General features: G+C 34.7%; 1 protein-coding gene and 1 long non-coding RNA gene across 3 annotated transcripts in view; one reads left to right on the top strand and one right to left on the bottom strand.

Annotated features, from left to right (window-relative positions):
• The first annotated feature begins 1,089 nt into the window (after positions 1-1,089).
• The window catches only part of LOC128680260 (uncharacterized protein), a 533,151-nt gene continuing 514,517 nt past the window's right edge, over positions 1,090-19,723 (top strand). For both annotated transcript variants that reach the window (XM_053763301.2, XM_053763302.2), the window contains exon 1: positions 1,090-1,418. The gene's annotated coding sequence lies outside the window, so the exon portion shown is untranslated. The remainder of the gene's footprint in view (positions 1,419-19,723) is intronic.
• Positions 14,297-16,701, bottom strand: LOC135309954 (uncharacterized). Its single transcript, XR_010370224.1, has 2 exons — positions 16,272-16,701; positions 14,297-15,886 (listed from the first exon to the last, which is right to left on the bottom strand). It is a non-coding gene; the product is annotated as an uncharacterized LOC135309954 (long non-coding RNA).

The following is a 19,723-nucleotide window of genomic DNA, read 5'->3' as shown; positions in this document are numbered from 1 at the left end:
GAAAATATCTAATTAGAAGGTAAATATTGCTTACAAACAAAAGTACTTTGGATGCAAACAAATTAAATCAGGAAAACAAAACAAAATAAAATAAAAGAGCAAACGTGCGTGCAAGCAAATGTCAAACAAAGTTGACATTTTGTTTGACATTTTCTCTAAGACATTTAACTATATGATTGCCATATCTAGTTTCATTCTTTGTAACATAATCGAAGATTTTAGTACGGTTACCAAAAGGATAGAATATAAAATTTGTTATAAACTTATGCTGTAAGGTTCCAAACCCAAAAAAATGTCCGGTGATTCATTAATATAATGTGAAAAAATTAAAATGTGATTATGACAATTAAATATCAATTGCAATGTAAGGCGATATAATGGGTAGTTGTTCAATAGGGTAACGACAAAATCATATCGCTTTATGTAGTGTAAAATCTCATAAATCTAGGAACTAACAAAATTGTTGAATGCAGATATTAGACCGAAATCTATAGAAGACAAAAAGGGATCTATAGAAGGCAAAAAAGGAGAAAATCAAACAGGTTACAAAAAAATCATGTCATACATATCACAGGTGATTTTATTTACTTATACATGATTATTTACTTATTTAAAATATTCTAAATATACACTTTTCAAGCAATTTATATTTCTCACTAAGTTTGAAAAGGTAATGCTTTCTTTAAAATTAGCTACATACTTAGGTAGGTAAATTTAATTATTATAAAGTATTCACATTCTGGTTGTCATGAAAATATTCATTTTAGTTTCCTTTTCTAATTCTATTTGCGGTTTTAGTGTGATTATTGTTTATTTAAGAACTTTTGAGTAATAGAAACACTGTAACAAGATCGTTCAATGTTGCCAATGTAAATTAATAAGTCCGAAATTACCAAACGTGTTGATTAATATAATTAATAATATATCAAAGTGTGTTCTAAAGCATCTGTTTACTATTTTTTTCTTATTTGGTACATTATTTTCCATGTAATTAAAATAATAATGCTATTTTTATTTCGTGTAGCAAGTAGCAAATGAGTGGACTTCGTTCTGTGTTAGTTGACGAACACATGGCGCCCTCTGGCGGCTATAACCTCAAACTTCGCCCTGGCGGAAGATGGCCGTCGCGTGCCGAGCGGTGCTCCGATTGTTTATTACGAGTTTTTTTAGTTTTTACCTAACAAACCGTGACGATTGACTGAAAACTAGTTGAAAAAGTGTACAAAGTTACTTATATAGTGAAATAAGTGTGCTTTAGCGGTGTTTCGCGTAGAATTTCACTTATAAAGTGCGGCAACGATAGTGCGAGTGAAGCTACTAGTTTTAAGTCAGTGTTTTTATGGAATGTTGTGAATCGAAGTGGATTGTGAGTTTAAAAGTGGATCTTGGACTCGGAGCAGCATTATTCATCGCTTAAGGTAACATTTTGAGACGAAATAAAGTTTCAAAAACTTACTTTGTTTACTGCTTACGGCGCATGTTCAAATAAACTTTGTGTTGGTTCGTTCGTACGTTCCAACAAGTTACATTCCTACAAGGTACAAGTCGCAGAGAATACATTTACGTTCGTTTCCAAGTGGAATCTACTTGGTTTTTTATAATTTCTTGCACACCTACCTACTTTAGTACAAATCAATTTGTCTTTTTTAACTAGGTACCTATTTTTAATAAGAAAAGACTAAAAATTAGTAGGTATTAGTAGGTATAGAGAAAATCTGTACAATATCCAAAAGATACATGGATATTTTTATTATGTAAATACCTACATGTTGTTACATCGGGCGAACGAGTTTTTGGTCAGTAGGCTTTACTAAGTAGTCGGCTGTGACTACTATATTTTTTATCCTTAGGTCAATGAACCGCGACGAGATTTGATCTAGCAGCCTCCGTCTGTTCTTTATTCAAAATTAATTCTATTGTAGGTACTTCTTCTAGGCGTTGTAGCTCGAATTTATCGTTAGTCATGATTGTAGACCATTGGTAGATTTTTGTTATTAATTTTTGTTTACATTTGTTTATAGACTTTAAATTCTTATTAGGTATTTGATGCTGATGTTTGCGTCGACGCAACATTGAGTTTAAATAGTGGGACATATTATAGTAAAATCTTACATTTTGTAGTTTTCAATACGATTTCTGTTGATCTGAAAGTTACTGACTAGTAGGTATAATATGTTTAATTAGGGTTGCCACCTTTTTTCGCCGTAAAAATAGTATTTGTTACAAAATATGATGATAGCTATACACAATACGCGCTATGAAATTAAATATGTACCTATCTAAGTAGGTAACTTTGGTTTGCCAATCGTCAACTGCGGGGCCCTTCTAAATCTATGGTCAACTGCGCACGAAAAATAAGTGTAGGTACCTACGTCAGACGTCTTCTTAGCCGGAGGCCCTATGTCAATCTAGTTGCCGTCATCATTGTAGATCTACCTATGACCATCTTGATCACTTTCCTTAATTTTATTCCAGAATCCTCTTTTAAGATCCCATGAGATTGTTTTGAGCTTTAGTGACACCGAAGCATATGGGGTAGCGGAAAATTTTCTTATTGATACGGCTATACACTATCTATATAAGGAAAAAGTTTGCCTCGGTATACATTGCTGGTTTTTATAAAAGCTCTCATACAAACTACGCAATATTCAACATTAGCGGCATCTGTCTGAGTTAAGCGATAATGTACCTACCTATGGGGAATGTTAAAATCAATAAAAATAATCTTTTTTTTTAATTAAAAATGGTTATTACTTGTTATGTTTGTCCTTATCATTTCTATTTAGCTGTACACTGGGACGTTTGTTGTACCTACCTAATTATAATTCCGAGATAGTGATCTTATACCTAATTGCATGCCTTGATTGTCTATCCTAACCTGGAACCTTTCGAGCACAAGCGGTCGGCTCAACCACTGGACCACAACTTTATTTTGGGCACTGTTTATATTTGTTTTCTTTTTCACCTTAAAATTGAGTGGAAAAGATCACTTTATAGTCATAATAAGGATGAATTTCACCAGTGATGTTAACATTAACCAGCGCGTTTAACCCGCCGCCGCCGTTTTGACTTAGCGTTTTGCTGCGCAGGTTATACCTACCTAATTTAACGTCAAAGTTGACTGGTGCAACTCATCCTAAGTCCGTCTTTGTGTATATTTCTGTAAATAAGTCGCAACATTTAGGCTTTTCGCGTCACTGGTTATTATAAGTAAATGATTTTATAATCATAACATGATTATAAAATCATGGCTCATTTCGACAATACATGTATTTGGCCAATTAAATAATAAATATGGTAACTAATTGACTGTGAATTTCGTGTCGTATCGACTTGCAATTATGAATAATTATTAAACCAATGATGCATTGGCGGCCATGTTTTATATGTTTTATTCAGTAGCTATTTGTAAATTGTGTCGATTGTATAAATAAACGTAAATATGGATTTATCTGGACATAACAATTACGGATGTGTTTAAAATATTGTTATTTTCATTTTACGCGTACGCACAAGCATTATGCAGTCGGTTTCAACCAGTGTTTAGATCCTGTTAACTATATTTGTTCCGTACCCAACCAATGACACAAACTACTCAATACGTTTGGATTTTGTAAAAAATATCTGAGAATATCTGAGGGCTTAGTGCGGGTTTTATTTCACTTCTCACCATCGAATCGATTCGAATTAAGTGGCAGCGAACCAATCACATTGCAGTGTAGTTGTCGTTGCGTCACAATGTCGCAATGTGATTGGTTCGCTGCGTCTCACTTCGAATCGACTCGATGGTGATAAACAAACAGCTGTAACAACCGAGAAAATGCTCAGATAAGTACTTATTAGTACTGAACTGAAACAAGTAAAACTACTAGAATTAGTTACAATCATTTATATTATTATGAAACTATCGTCTAGAAACACGAAAGAGTTAGAGTTAGATAAGTTATGTAAAGGTTATCTCTTTGTCTAATTCCACTAGATTATTCTTAATTCTTATTTCATTAAACGACTTTTGCCGTATTTAAGAAAATATATTTCAACTCAAAAAAACATATTTTTAACTTGAAATTATCCGAATCACATTGAATTTATTCGAAAATAAAACACAGAACCTCATTTTTTGGCGGAATATAAATTGTTATTGTGAAAATTTTAATGAAGCATGTTCCATATAGTTTCCATTGTAAAATTCTGATATATGATTAAATGTTCGATGCAGCGAAAAATTCGTAAACTCCGAATCGGGAGCTATGTATTAAAATATTAATATATTATTATAATACATCAAAATATTCCAGTATTCCGCTGTCAGATTCAGAGGTATGTATTTCTTAATTTATTGGCATTCATTTACAACTCGGATATTTTTTAACGCCTTCGTTATCATTAATTATAATTCATAAATTATTGTCTAAATTATTATCTTTATATTAATAAAAAGAAATTGCACAAGCACAAGAAATTCCTTCCTACTTAGTCCCAAAAATTTGATTTAATTCAGATTTTACACTTACACAGTCCTGTGTGAGATAGTCAATATTTAGCAAGTTCTGTCTATTGTATTAATGAGTGCAATTTTCTTACATTCGCAAAACAAATTACATATTCCAGTCGTTACTTCTGGCGCCAAACAAGGACTTCTAAGCTGCCATCGTGCATATCATTGATGGAATGCATATTCCTTGAAGTGCAGGTGGTTCTGATGTCATACAAACAGTTTGATGTATTTAAATGCATTATTAACATTCACTATTGTTTGTCCACTATGATCCAATTTTACATTCAATTCAACTTCCTGAAAATATTGTAAATGTTGAAAGAATACAATAGCTCAAATTTTTTTCTTGAAACTAGCAACCCGTCCCGGCTTCCCTCTTATATAACATAATAAATTATACCCTAAAGCTTCCTCAGGAATCACGCTATCTATTGGTGAAAACCGAATGAAAATCTGTGCAGTAGATTTTGAGTTTATCGCGAACAGACAGGCAGACGCGGTAGAGGTCTTTGTTTTATAATATGTAAGGATTCCTACACAGCCAGGGGAAGATATGATTTAACAAAATGATTCACCTTTTCAACGTATGAAATAAGACATTTTAATTTAAAGCACACTTAATGCAATTCCTACTCAATTTTATAACCCCAGGGAGATGAAACCCGGGCAAGAGCTAGTTCCAAGTACAAATATAATAAACGATATTGTTTTCAGCAAATATCGCCCCCGGGAATCGAATTCGGGGCGCTTGTAAGTTTAACCACGAAACCGCCCGTCCTCAATTGCTTTTAATGAATTTTCGTTGGATTGTTTTCGACTAAGTAGCTATTAAAATAGATCTTTCGAGTATATCGCCTATATTGTGATTGGTACTATGTCTTACTTATACATACCACAATATTATTATAGGTACTCATAAATACTTCTGTGTATGTCAAATATTATATTGAAGTGCAATTGTGACAAAACATAAATTCATTTTTTTTAACTTTTTCTATGAATAACGGAGAATATGAGGAGTTCAATGGCGTAGTTGTTAGCACGTTCGGCCTATGATAGTGTCGTATGTTAAGTCGCTCACACAATGGTCGGTCATTGGATGCGGTCCTACCTACGTGCTTCGGAGGGCACGTTACGCCGTTGGTCTCAGTTATATTGCAGTCATTAAAACTCGCCAATCCGCAATGGGCCCGCATTCATAACAATTCAAAATAAAAATTCTTAATAGTATATATATCATGTATCGATAATCAGTAAAATCATATATTTTTGTAACTTAACAAACGATATTTTACAATTAAACTGCCGAATGTGATAAAATTTAGAATAGTTATAGTTCCGAGTTTTGATTACAGTTTTATCAACCGAATTCAAATATAGGCTACCGCGGGCGATGCTGCGGGAATCAGTCATTATTCATAAATCAATTTATGATAAGAACTAAATTGGGAAGATGTTGAAGAATGTTGAGATATTTTATTTTTCACAGCAATTTTTACCGTATTCATGTCTTCAAAGGGGTAAATAATAAGTTTTGTCTGTTTGAGTCTTAATCTACATTGTAGATTAAAAATTGCTGAATAAAAGCCACAGCTGCAAAAACTCACACGGCACAATATGCTAAGTAAATAATTTTAAAATAATACAATTTCAGCCCGAGAAATTGTTACAAACAGAAACAAATGTAATGAATTTTATCTTACAGTACAACATAATATTGAAATTCATTGAATATTCGTCGTTATTACCAGCTCATAGAGATTAGTTTTGGGTTAATGTTGATAGTACAAGTCAACAGAATAGATACGGGACCAGATTTTTTCCAAGCACTCACAATTCCTACTATCTTGTAACAAATCGTGATTACCCGCCCATTTAACAATTAACGCCTTTCTCACGCACCTGATACTAATTGAATTAAAAAATGGTCCCTTTTCAATTTAGTCGGGGTAATTTGTTGCCTTATATTGATTCAATTGATATTGTCTGAGAGAGTCAGTCCTTTGATGCTGTTTTTGATTTATTTTCATTGAATTACTTATAAAATAACTAAATTCTGTACTTAAATCCATACTAATATTATAAATGCGAATGTCTGTCTGTCTGTCAGATAAATTACACACGTGGGAAAAGCTAAAAGCTACTATTTTTATTTTATAATAAAGCTTGACTTTTTTTTTCTATTTTAGCAACATTTGAAAGTTTTAGCCATTTATACAACATATTTATACAACTATTTGTCGAATGCGCCTATTTTTAATTTATTTATTTGTGTTTATTGTAATATTTAATTCTTGATAGAATTGAATCGAAATGAAGCATAAGCGACGCCTTTACCAAGCGTGGGACACAAAATTGATCTGAAAAAAAAAAAAATACTAGCCGCCCGTCCAGATTTCGCTCGAGTAAAAACATAATAAATTACACATCTAAACCTTCCTTAGGAATCACACGATCTAATATTGAAAATAAAAATCCGTGCAGTCGTTTCTGAGTTTATCGCGAACACTGGGTTACCTATATACTCACTCACAACTCTGTTTACAATACAATATTATTGTTTGTAGGCCCTGAGTGGTACTCAGTATTGTTTGCTTTATTTTCAATACACGTCTCCAAGTATTTTTATCTGTTTACTCATAACCGACTTGCAAAGACCTGGGTTTGTAATAAAAGTTCGAGTCTCGCCGAACTCGGACATATCCCGACGCAAATGCGTGAACATTGCGTTGTTTTTATAAGTGGTTTTGACTACCGTAATGAAAAACCAGCGATGTATGCCGTATCCGCTAACCTCGCCGAACTGGTCCACGACAGTATGGAACCGGCATTATAAAGTCTGTTTATTTGTCCGTTATTTACGCCATGACGAAAAATTGGCTTATGTGATTTTTGGTGTGGAAATAGAGTTGAAGAGCAGAATATGACATAGACTTTTTGCCGGAGGTATTAGTATTTATCTATCCTTACATATTATAAAACAAAGTCCTCTGCTGCATATGTCTGTCTGTTTTTATGCGGTTTTCACCAATATATAGAATGATTCCTGAGGAAGGTTTAGGTGTATAATTTATTGTGTTTTTACCCTAGCGAAGCCGGGACGGGCCACTAGTATAGAATTACGGAACTAATGCTTTGTATTGAAAAATTCAAAGTAAAAATAATTTAAAGGCAGAACAAAAGCGTCGTATCATATTACTCAATTTATTGATGCTCCCATTTATTAAATTACTCCACAGATAGGTCTTGTTGCCGAGTATAATGATGGCTATACTCTATGGCGAACAGGTCGCTAAATGTTGGCGGAATCGACATTGCTGCTTTTTCATTTCGATAAATGAAAACTCTTGTCGAACCTATCTGTGACGAACTAATACAAACTTCATGTGACGAATTAACTTTCAATGTATGGAGTTTTAAAAACGTGACGATATTAGTTTGTGGCAAATGTACAACAACCCATATGAAATACGTTTATTCATTCGTGTCGGCATCTGACTAAGTTAGGCGATAGTATAGCTGGCGAGTGCCAATCTGCTTACTTAGTTGCAAAAATCAACTACCCACTAAACAATCTCCACTTTGAAACACCGTTAACAAACAGCGATAACAGATGGCAGTACCGAGCTTAGTAAACATTTGCCCGTACGCTGTTTGTTTGTTTGTCTGTCTAACTCAAGTCATTACGGCTTTTATGACTCCACTTCGCTCTGTGACTCAGATTTGGAGTTATTTGAAGACGTGATTTTTTGTTTGGTAATCGTTTACGCCTGAACTAAGTATTGATGGGTTTTAAAACAGTTTAAAACTTGTCGTCTTTGATTTAATAACTTCAAAAAGTCTTATAACTAACTTCTTATACATAAATTAAGTCTATCTTATACATAACTAAAGTCTTATACATAAATTGATGTCGCAGTGGTTGCTAATAGTGCCTTGCTAAGCAAAAGCCGGTGCACTACAGCGCTGATATTCTGCAAGTCTTCCTAATTTTTCTTTCTTCAGATTATATTAATTTGAGGGATTATTTTTAATTACAGTTTACTCATTCATTAGTACAGTCAACATCACATTAGGTTACCCTGCATTAATGAACCTCTATGGCGCGGTAATAGCGGAGAGTTTACAATTAGTTCGGGTAGGTTGATGTGCTGTTGACTGTACCTAGTTTCGAGCCTAGTAATCTTTATATTAGATATATATAGTGAGGTCGATCGACCCTCACGCCAACTCGCCTTATAGTCAGAGGTTAATTTTAACTCAGTTGAAATATTTTTTTAATTATATATAGAAAGTGATTATTTTTAATTTTTGAAGGTATCACATCTGTATAATTTTGCATTCGTCCTTAAAAAGCGTATAACTTTAAGAATTTGCTCAGTAAAAGAACATTTTAAAAATAGATCTGAAATATGAGTAACATTTGTAATCGCTTTGCCAGCAGTACTTCTGTGATATATATATATATATATATATATATATATATATATATATATATATATATATATATATATATATATATATACCTTTCTCTGCGAAGGATCGTAAAATAAAAAAATTGCTCTCAGCATTTTCTTTAAGTTTCCAACCGGACCTAGTTCTACAGAAGATGAAGGCGATTAAGGGCAGTCGTATATTGAATTACAGTTCCTGGGATAAATCCGCCCTTGTGCATTATACATACTTCCATACTATAATAATATTATAAATGCGAAAGTCTGTTCCGCTTTCTCACGATTCATCCGCTGGACCGATTTTGATGAGAATTGTTATGACTTATAATTAAAGGCCCCCGTTCAAACATAGGTTACTTTTTCAGAAATCAATCCCCAAATGACTATAATGGGGGGTAAAAGTTTGTATGAAAATGATTCTATTTTCGCAAAAGCTAGTTTCCGATAAAGTAATAATGTAATTTTTATAATTATAAAAATACATGTATATGTAATATTTATTATATTTTTCACAAAATATGTGTGCAATAAAAATATTGCATACAATTAATCTTTAATAAAAAAATATATTAAATAAATAAATTTTGCGAAGTATCAAATTACAACTCTTTACTTGCCAACAATATACAAAAGAACAACTACTTATACTATATTTATTTATTTTACTGCGTCGTCCCGGAACCAACAAGAAATCCACCTCCGAACCAGATAAAAATCTGTCTTCGATGATGGACGACCAGCTGCATATCAGGACTGGCTTCGGTTTAAGTTGGTAAAGACAATCGCCCATTGTTCATAAAAAAGTTTAAACATGTCAAATATTATGAAGTGACAAAACTTTTAAAAGTTTTAAACTTAAACTGTGTTTTAATTTTTCATAAATAATGGGTAATATGGATATGCATATCTTAAAATAGCCCGACTTCAGCGGTCTTAAGGCTATAAACTGTTTCATTATAATACAATTTATAATCTTATCCTCCTTCTTTTTTTGTCGATTGCAAATGCAAAATCGCTATGTTGGATACTAAACGGTAATAGCATAGTATGTATGGCACCGAAAATTTACAACAAAATTCCAAATCAATATAAAAGCTTAAATTTAAATCTATTTAAAAAGCACCTCAAGTCTTTATTAACTGATAAATGTTATTATACTTTAAATGATTTCTTTAATGATAGACTCGGATAGAATTTAGGGCTAGTATAGTACATTATAGTTCATTATAGTTTGTTTTGGATTTGTAGTGGATAGCATGCTCCTCTTTATTTAATTATATTTGCATACCTATATTCGGTAAAACGTGTAGGTCTAATTCATTTTGACCATTTGTACTCATGTTTTTGGCAAATAAATGTTTTCTTTCTTTCTTTCTTTCTTTCTTTCTTTCTTTCTTTCTTTAAATATTGTCTTGCCAGAACCGAGCCCCGTTCGCTTCATCGGAAGCAGCCATCAAGTCAGCCCGAGTACAGGCGTTTGGGCACTTGGGACAGGCGAGCTGATTAGCCATCGATTGTGGGGAGAAGCCACGATGTTTATTGCCTTAAGCGATTTTAATTAATGATAATTACATATTTATCAATACAAAATGTGGAGCATTGGTCGTAGTTAGGGTTTGTGTCCTCTAAAACGACCAGGATTCTCGGAAATTTCAGAGTTTCGTCCAGAAAATTTCCATTAAGAATTTCTAAAGGAAATCTTCGGAAATTTTAAATATAACAAATCAAATAGAGGTTGCCTTTTACCAAAGGCGTAACAGTTAGAACGTGATAATATTTTCTCATATATTCTTGTAAGTCACGTAAATTTTTATTGAAAATATTTTTACCTGAAAATTTCATTGAATATGCAACTTGATGGTTGTCCATTGTGCGGTCGCCTTTAAAATATCTCTAGCTTTTATAGACGTTTATAGCTCAATAAAAGTTCCTGGCAACGTCAATAAAACTTGTCCACAGTGGGTTTAAATAAATTCAGTTAATTGGAGCGTCTGGGGTTGCACGGTTATTAGACTATTTTACATGGATTTCATAGAATTAAATCTTGTCTACATCGAGTTAACAAAATTTAAGAGCAACTGTGATAGAAGTTACAACTTAAGTACCTACGTAAGTATATTAAGTTTTCGAGTCATTTTGAAAAAAGTTTATAAAGCATGGTATTCTCTCTTTTATTCATACTTCCGTAAGTACTAATATTATGAAGAGAAAATATTTATGTCTGTCGTTTTTTGTATTTTAGTTTGTTCGTAACAATATAAAAAACTACAAAGAGCCACATACAATCTCTATTCGCCTTCCAATATAATAGATTTAACATACGATTATATTTTAAAGTGAATAGAGATATATATATGTTATCTGTTATATCATAACTGATATGAATTACAAATTAATAATTATAGCGATAAAAGAGAACACAATTCCGATCTCAAGAAACAGAAAAAAAATCTATCAAAGTTATTCAAGAAACGTACAAGACAATAAAATTGTTGGTATCGGCTTTTGATAGAATGCAAAATGGTCTTTGACATGCTAATACAGCTGTACTCAAAGTGTGCTCCTTGGAGTCCTGGGGCTTCGCGGAGGTTATGTCAAAAAATAGTACCTTCTAGAAACCTCACAATATAAGTAAGCTTATATGATTTAATTTTTGCAAAGTAATTATTGAAGACTATAGATAAAATGTTAGCCTTTGCCGGCGTAAATTTTCTGGTATTTTATCATTTTAGAATATCGATAGTTTTTTATTTACCATAACTGCTGTCCTCTACTCTATCGATATCGATGTTGGAATATCGGTTTGCAACACATTTCCCGTGGGAATAACCGCGTGTAGGGGAATTCCTGAGTTATTTACAGGTTATTAATTTAGAATGTCGCAAAGAAATTATACGTTTAGTGACTGTCATTTGTCGACGAGAAGTTTCAGGTTGTCTATCAATAAATTAATTGATTTGAAATTTGCTGCATGAAGCTACCTAAATTCATTGCAAATTCAACCTTATTCCCACTACTTAAAGATCCATGTAGGGTAACTGGGCATGCCTTTAGGCGACTTCAATATAATCTCTGACCAGTGTTAGCAATATATCATTGCAGAATATACGAGTATCCTTCTACAGCGACTCCATTCATTCCTACCTCCACGTACCTACTCTGTAATTTTCTAGCAAATAGTTTAGTTTTTTATTAACGCCCTTTCCTTCGATAGGGCTTGACGACTATTCACAAAATGGGGATTCCACGCGCGTGCTTAGTTTCCCACGCCTTGTGGTAATATTTATTATATAATATTTCACCGACAAAGGATAAGAGGTGTATACATATGAAAGACAAGCGGCCCATCCCGGTTTTGCTCGGGTAAAACCACAATAAAAAGCCTATGTTACTCGTGAACGATTCGTTGATCTATGTGCTAAATTTCATCAAAATCCGTCCAGTTGTGTTTGAGTTTATTCATTACAAACAAAAATAAAAACATTTTCCATTCTAATATTATAAAGAGAAAATATTTGTATTTTTTTTTTGTTGTTTGTAATGAATAAACTCAAGAATTACTAGGCCGATTTCGATAAAGTTTGGCACAGAGATAGGCGAAACCTTCAGGAGTGACATAGGCTACTTTTTATTATAGTTTTACCCGAGCGAAGCAGGCGCGAGACGCTAATTCGTTATACTCGTAGTGGAGTATGAATTATTATGAATTAAAAATATTTGAGTTTTAATAAATAAAAAGATTCTTTTGGACATGTCTGATTCTGTGAATATCTCTCTCGTCTTAGTATTTTTGGTTTTTTCCTCGGGCGTCGGAGCCCAGGGTCTGCTCTTTTAATTCTCCACTTCGCACTGTCGTCGACATCCCTAGTTTTCAGACCATTGTCACGCATATCGTCATTGACGACATCAAGCCAGCATTTCTTGGGTTTGTCCCTTCTGCCAGGCGGAAGCGCCATAAAATGGCATTAGTACCCTATTTTAAATGACGTATTTTTTCTGTAAAATTCTATGTTTCTATAATATAAATATTGTCACAAAAACAAAAGTGAAAAATTCCTGACGTCTTTACTTGGTTCACTGCTATCGCTAAAAGGTAGTCGTAATCGTAAAATGACATGTGGCATGAACCCTGGCCATTTGGAGGGTCCAGGGTGCTTTCCTGTGATTTAAGGACCGGCCATAGATAAGATATAACAAATCATTGTTTAAATAGTAATGGTGGTATGGGTTTATCTACTGTGATAATTTGCTGGGACATAGATAAAGAAAATTGTATTTATGGATGCTACATTTACTTAAATATTTCTTTCTTTATTATCTAGTGTATTCTTACTAAAACTGGTGTCATTTATTCACGAATAACGACATGACTTTGAATGCCGCCATCTAGTGGCATGTCATTGCATACTAGCAAATTACAGTCAACCACTACGCAGGTTTCCTCACGATTATTCCCTTCACCGGACGCAAGTGGTGGTCTATGAATACTTTAAGTCACACAAACTCATGTGGCACGAGTAGGAGACGCACTCGGATCTATCGATCAAGAAGGATCTTAACTACTAGACTACCTGAGACTTAATACTACATTACCACTCGTAAAAGTCATGTCAGATGCCTTTTGGTGACCAGAAAAATCTGACACTGAGTAATAACACAATCTAATAAACTAACAAGAAAATCTATAAGAAAAATCATCAATGGAAACGGCCCTAGTGATATCTTTTGTTCAAATATTGACGAGTCCGACTTCCTGACATTAGGTTGGGCAGACAGACAGACTTATCAACAAATAGTGTTGACTCCAAAGGAACGTTAATGTGTGTTGGCAATTAGTACCACATTGTTCTGGCTTACGTCCAGTAATTTGTGATATGACTAAATTCGATCAGGATCAGAGAAGCGAATAGTGTCTCTCTTATACTCGCGTGTTCCCAGTAGAGATGAAACGGATATCCGGTAACAATCCGGTATCCGGCCTATCCGGCGGCCTTAATGCTATCCGGCCGAATACCGGATAACTACTATTCGGCCGGATAGACATCCGGCCGAAATAAAAAAAGATCTGGATAAAAAAAATTGTTTAGTAATTATTTACTTTATTTAGTAAGACTTAAGAAACATAATTAGGTATTGTTTAAAGTAGAAAATTAATTAATTAGTACTCATACTGTACTAAGGGCAAATTATGGTGAATAAAAACCAATTTTTCTGCATTGAGAGGCAGCAGGCGGTTTCGCTTCTTTTCATAAATAAGGCCAGCTTCAGAAAAAAGTCTTTCGCTATACACACTACTGCAAGGTGCTGAAAGATAGATTTTGGCAAACTTTGATAAATTTGGGTATTGTTTGGCATTAGCTGCCCACCAAGAATAAGGGTCACGATTGCGATCAATTCGCACTGACTTGAGATAAAAATCCAGCTCACAGGTTATCGCGTTTCTTTCTTCGCGTTGAACCTGGCCAGTATTGTTTTCATTTGCTACCTCATCAAAACAATCCCAAAACGTGTCATGAGCTTTGCGAGATACAGCTGACTCTGTCTCCTCTCCTCTACTCTTTTTAGCCGGTGTTGAACATGAACTGCTACTTGAGGACTCTTCACAAGACATTTTTAAATATTCCAACAAGATCTCCTGGCGTGCTCTTTCAGCGTCAATCACCCCCAAGTAGTTTGTTTTAAATCTCGGATCTAGGTAAGTTGCAATCAAGTAGTTTAAGTCTTGACTTATGGAGTTAAAACGAACTTCTAATTCAGCTTTTAACGAGGCGCGCATATGTGATAAATCAGGAGTTCTTTGCTCAGTTTCAGCTTTATCTAAGTATTTTTTTAAAGCAGTTACGTGTGGAATAACTTCCGACACGCAGGATAGTCCAGAACTTGTTATTTTTGTTATTTCTTCGAAGGGCTTTAATAAATTGATACACTGCTCCATTAAACTCCACTGTTGAGCTGTCAAATTTACGAGTGTATCGTGATCAGCAACATACAATGATATGGCACGCTTTTGTTCTAACAAACGTTCAATCAAGTAAAAAGTGGAATTCCACCTAGTGCTAATATCTTGCACTAATTGATGCTCGGGTAAACTTAGCTCTTTTTGAATCGTCAGCAGTTTTTCTTGAGCTAAACCTGAGTGATTGAAGTGCGTTACAAGTCGCCTGCCAGCAGCAATCATTGCTGTCACTTCAGTCTGCACTTTGAGTGACTCGTTTATTGCTCTTTGAAGTGTATGTATAAAACATCTAGCAGAATCGTACTTAGCCAAACGGACACCCTTCACCATATTAGCACCACTATCATGAATTAACAAATGTATTTTAGTGTGCTCAATATCCCAGCGGTGTGCGACAGTGTTAATTTCCATAGATATATTTTCTCCTGTGTGTGACCCTGAGAAAGGCTTCATTGCCAGAACTCCGTGTTCTAGTTTAAATTCAGATGATATCCAATGAGCTGTGAAGCTCAGAAAGCTATCATTATTGTGTAAGCAAGTCCATATGTCAGAAGTCACTGAAATAGCGAAGGCACTCGAAATGTTAAGTTTGATTTTCTCGTAAATTCTGTCATATATATCAAGAACGATTTTTTGGCTAATATAAGTCCGGCTTGGCAATTTATAGCGGGGTAAAGCTTGTTCTAAGAGTCTGGTAAATCCGGTTCTTTCCACTATGGACAATGGCTCGTTGTCAAGTGCAATCATTTCGGCTACTAAATAATGGTACTTTTTGGCTTTAGCATCATTTATATCCCAGAGCAATTTCCTTTCGAAAGATTCTGTCTGTAGTCAATTGCTTTTTTGCAAATGACGACGAACTTGTCCCCGCAATGGCTAAAGAAATTGTAGTAGGCTCGACAGCGGCCTTGTCTTTATTCACTGCACGAAATTCATCTGGATGTTTTGATTTTAAATGATTTTTCATAGCAGAAGTACCTAGAAAAAAAAATTAAATACTTAATGTAAATAAATACTTTAAACTTGCACTTAAACGTGCAAGTTACTGTACTCGATAAATAAAGAATTGCAATTAGATTATTACTAGCTTTCCGCTCGCGGCTTCGCCCGCGTGGACTACACGACGTCATCCCGCGGGAATGTGATATTGTTCCGGGATAAAAAGTAGCCTATGTCTTTTTCACTTTCCAGCCCCCAAACTATCCCCATGCCCCATACCAAAAATCACGTCGATCCGTTGCTTCGTTTCGACGTGAAAGACGGACAAACAAACAAATAAACAAACTGACTTTCGCATTTATAATATTAGTATGGATAATGGATAGTATGGAAGTATGGACTATTAGATTTATTAGCTACATACCTGCTTTTTTGCCTTCACCGCCACGTGAAATATTAACATTGCATAATAAACAAACAGCTAACTTATTATTTTCACTGTTTATGTCAAAGTATTCCCATAAGGGCGACTTTTTCTTCGCCGATGCCATTTCTCGTTGTTAAAACAATAGCACAGTGAAATAATAACCTAAAATCACGCACGTGTCTGCACTGCAATCGACACAATAAGTCAATGAATGAAAGAATTGCTAACTTCGCTCATCAACGAAAAGACCCGAATCAAACCGAGGCCACCCGATCGTTCGCGCGTCGCCTACGCCAAGTGTGTGTGCGCTGCACCAAACGGCTAAGTTCCGCCGGATATTCGGCGGCCAGATATCCGGCTATCCGGCCAGGTGGTAGGCCGAATATCCGGTATCCGGTATCCGGCCAAACTGCTATCCGTTACATCTCTAGTTCCCAGTTTCTTACGCGGCTGTGACGCCCTGAAGTGGGATTCGCATAAATAAAGAATCGGATTATTGTTTGTATGTATCAGTTGCGTCAATAAGAATTAAGTATTGCGGCCAGTCACCAAACAATGTTTTTTGGAAAAAACATATAACTAGAACAATTGATTATCTTTTCGAGTGTGTCAATTACTATCACCGGTTTCAGATTTTATTTAAATTGTCTAAAGACACCACAACATTGTTGTGAAGCACATATTGTAGCTAAACTATATCGGAACTGAGGTTTTTGGCATTCATTATTTTTATTTTTCGCAACCAATAAGGATTAATGATCCTTTTACATTATACGATGCTCTATTTGATAATATCGTAGTAGTTTCGTTGCTGTGACGCCCAGAAACCCAAGGTCCGTAAACAACAAACCACTTACAAGCTTAGATTAGAAAAAACTTCAATATTCATTTTCTGGTTTTTAGCACAAATCTCCTTTTATCTTTAAACTACGATGTCAAATCACCGATTTGTGATGATGATGACGTGATGACGTGATTTTTGTGAATAATAAAACTTACAAATCGTCAAGATAATCAACTTCAAGAGTTTGATGATGTCATTGACGCTTAACAACACGGAGTTGACAATTCTTTCCGTCAGAAAAAGTATATGTGACGCTCCACAGATAATGTACCTTATGGTTTTGTAATCTGTTCAAATAATAAAAACACTATCCATATTACCTTTAACCGTGGAACTCCATATTTAACTGTTGAGTGGGGTTGATTATACAAACGTAGTTCGTTAGTGCATATTGTGGAAATAAAAGGATATTTGTGAAATAAAAAAGTGCTAATGTAATTATAATAGTTATAACAAGTATTTGTATATATTTGACGACCACGGTGGCGTAGTGGTAAAGTGCTTGCCTCTGAACAGAGAGGGGTCCCGGTCGGGTCATGATGGAAAATGATCTTTTTCTGAATGTCCCGGGTCTTGGTTGTTTATCTTTTAATGTATTTGTTATAAAATATCGTTGAGTTAGTATCCCATAACACAAGTCTCGAACTTACTTTGGGGCTAGCTCAATCTGTGTGATTTGTCCTAATATATTTATTTATATTTATATGACATATCTATTCTTGTACTTTTGACTTTAAGGATAGACTCCGTCCAGTAAATTTTGCGCGAAATAGTAAAATTCAAATCATTTATTTAGAAATTAATTTGAACAGTGCTTAACAAACATACACACATACATCCCTACAAACTTTCGCATTTATAATATTAGTAGGATGTAGTTTAGAAGAAGATGTAAAGTTATACTAGTAATAAAGTGCGAATAAGGAAGTCTTTCAACATTCACACGTCGCATCTTTGCATGGCGATCCTGCCAGGATAATTAATACGTACCAAAAGTATTGAACAGTGCTGGTGTTTACGATAGAAGGCACTTAAAAACTACAATATGACTTCTCCATGCCTATAACTCTATGACATTAACATTTCGAGTTGGCGGTAACGACCCATGATTAACTATAAGTTATTTCGAACTGCTCGTTTCGGATATAGTAGCGATTTGTATGAGATTCTGATAAGCCATGAATATAAAAGACAAACATAGGTAATATTTTCATTATTACCCTTTTTGGCGCTGCGATCAGAACTCCAAAGCCTTTGAAACAAAATTGCGCTAGTTTCAAAATAACTGAATGGATTTTTATGTGGTTTTTCTTAGCTCGAGATCTACTAACTATTGTCGGGTACTTTATGATATGTTGTGTTGTTTCGTTATGATATTTTCATTTGACCTGGGGTCAAATTCTCACGCAATCGAAGTTCACTTCATCAATTAAATCCATGGTTTTAAGCAAAACAAACGAAAAAGTTCGATGCGAACTTTTTGTCGGTGATTTTTTGTGAATGCAGAAACAGTGCTAGAAGTGGACTGCTCCTGGTCTATTGCCGATCGCGTTCTGATTTTGTTTATATAACTTTACTAGCGGCCCGTCCCGGCTTCACTCGGGTAAAACCGTAACAAATTATACATGTAAACCTTCCTCAGGAATCAAAATTCTGTTCCTGAGGAATCTATTTAAAAAATCCGCATCAAAATCCGTTGCGTAATTTTATACATCTAAGCGTACATAGGGACAGACTGCGGCAAGCGACTTTATTTTATACTAAGTAGTGATTGATAGTGATGCCGAATCCATATTATTGTCGAACGCCGACGCCGACATTGCTTAGTTGGTATGAGTGCTTTTACTGCTACAAAACCAGTAATGTATGCAGAATTCGTCAGTTTCCGGCGAACTTATCTGCGATAGTGTGGAGTTGGCATTACAAATATCCATGGCACAGAGCTCCAGTGGATTTTTACTTTCCTCCGGTTGGAAATCGAACTTAGGACCTCCAGGAATTGAAATAATTCTGAGATATATCATTATTAAAAGAACAGACATAAACATTTCTATGTTTAGACTTACCATGTTGTTATTTATTCCCAAAACCGTTACGTAAAAGATCAAAGGATCTAATCTGCCTTTAAATCCGACAAAACCGATGTTTTCCCACAAATTCCGACGTTAGGTTAATCGCACACATTTCTCAAAGCACGCTTCTAATAGTGTTAGTAAATAGCTATTTGAGAGAAAATCAGCTTACTCACTCACCTAAGTAGATATTTTATTTTAATAGGAAGATCAATAGCACTCTCTCTCTCTTTCTCTTTCCTGCCTTCGGGGCTATCACGCCGTATTTCACTTAAAAAATGAAGATTCGGCTGTGATTTTATAACCGGCCGCTTACCTAACGTTTTTGAGTATGCCATTGTTACTTGCTTAGTCGCCTCGTGCGGCATCCACGGGAGAATATGGCGCCCTATTCTAGGAACCACCACACAAGAAATAGTACGTATTTTATCTATACTATTATTATAAAGAAGTAAGCGTTTGGGAGTTTATGTTTGAGGCGTGTAGTCTTCGAAACTACCGAACCGATTTCAAAAATTCTTTCCCCATTAGAA

Source organism: Plodia interpunctella, chromosome 23 (genome assembly GCF_027563975.2).
Source record: "Plodia interpunctella isolate USDA-ARS_2022_Savannah chromosome 23, ilPloInte3.2, whole genome shotgun sequence".
NCBI lineage: Eukaryota > Metazoa > Arthropoda > Insecta > Lepidoptera > Pyralidae > Plodia > Plodia interpunctella.
The sequence above is the reverse complement of the archived record's forward strand: the minus strand, read 5'-3'. Positions and strand labels throughout refer to the sequence as shown.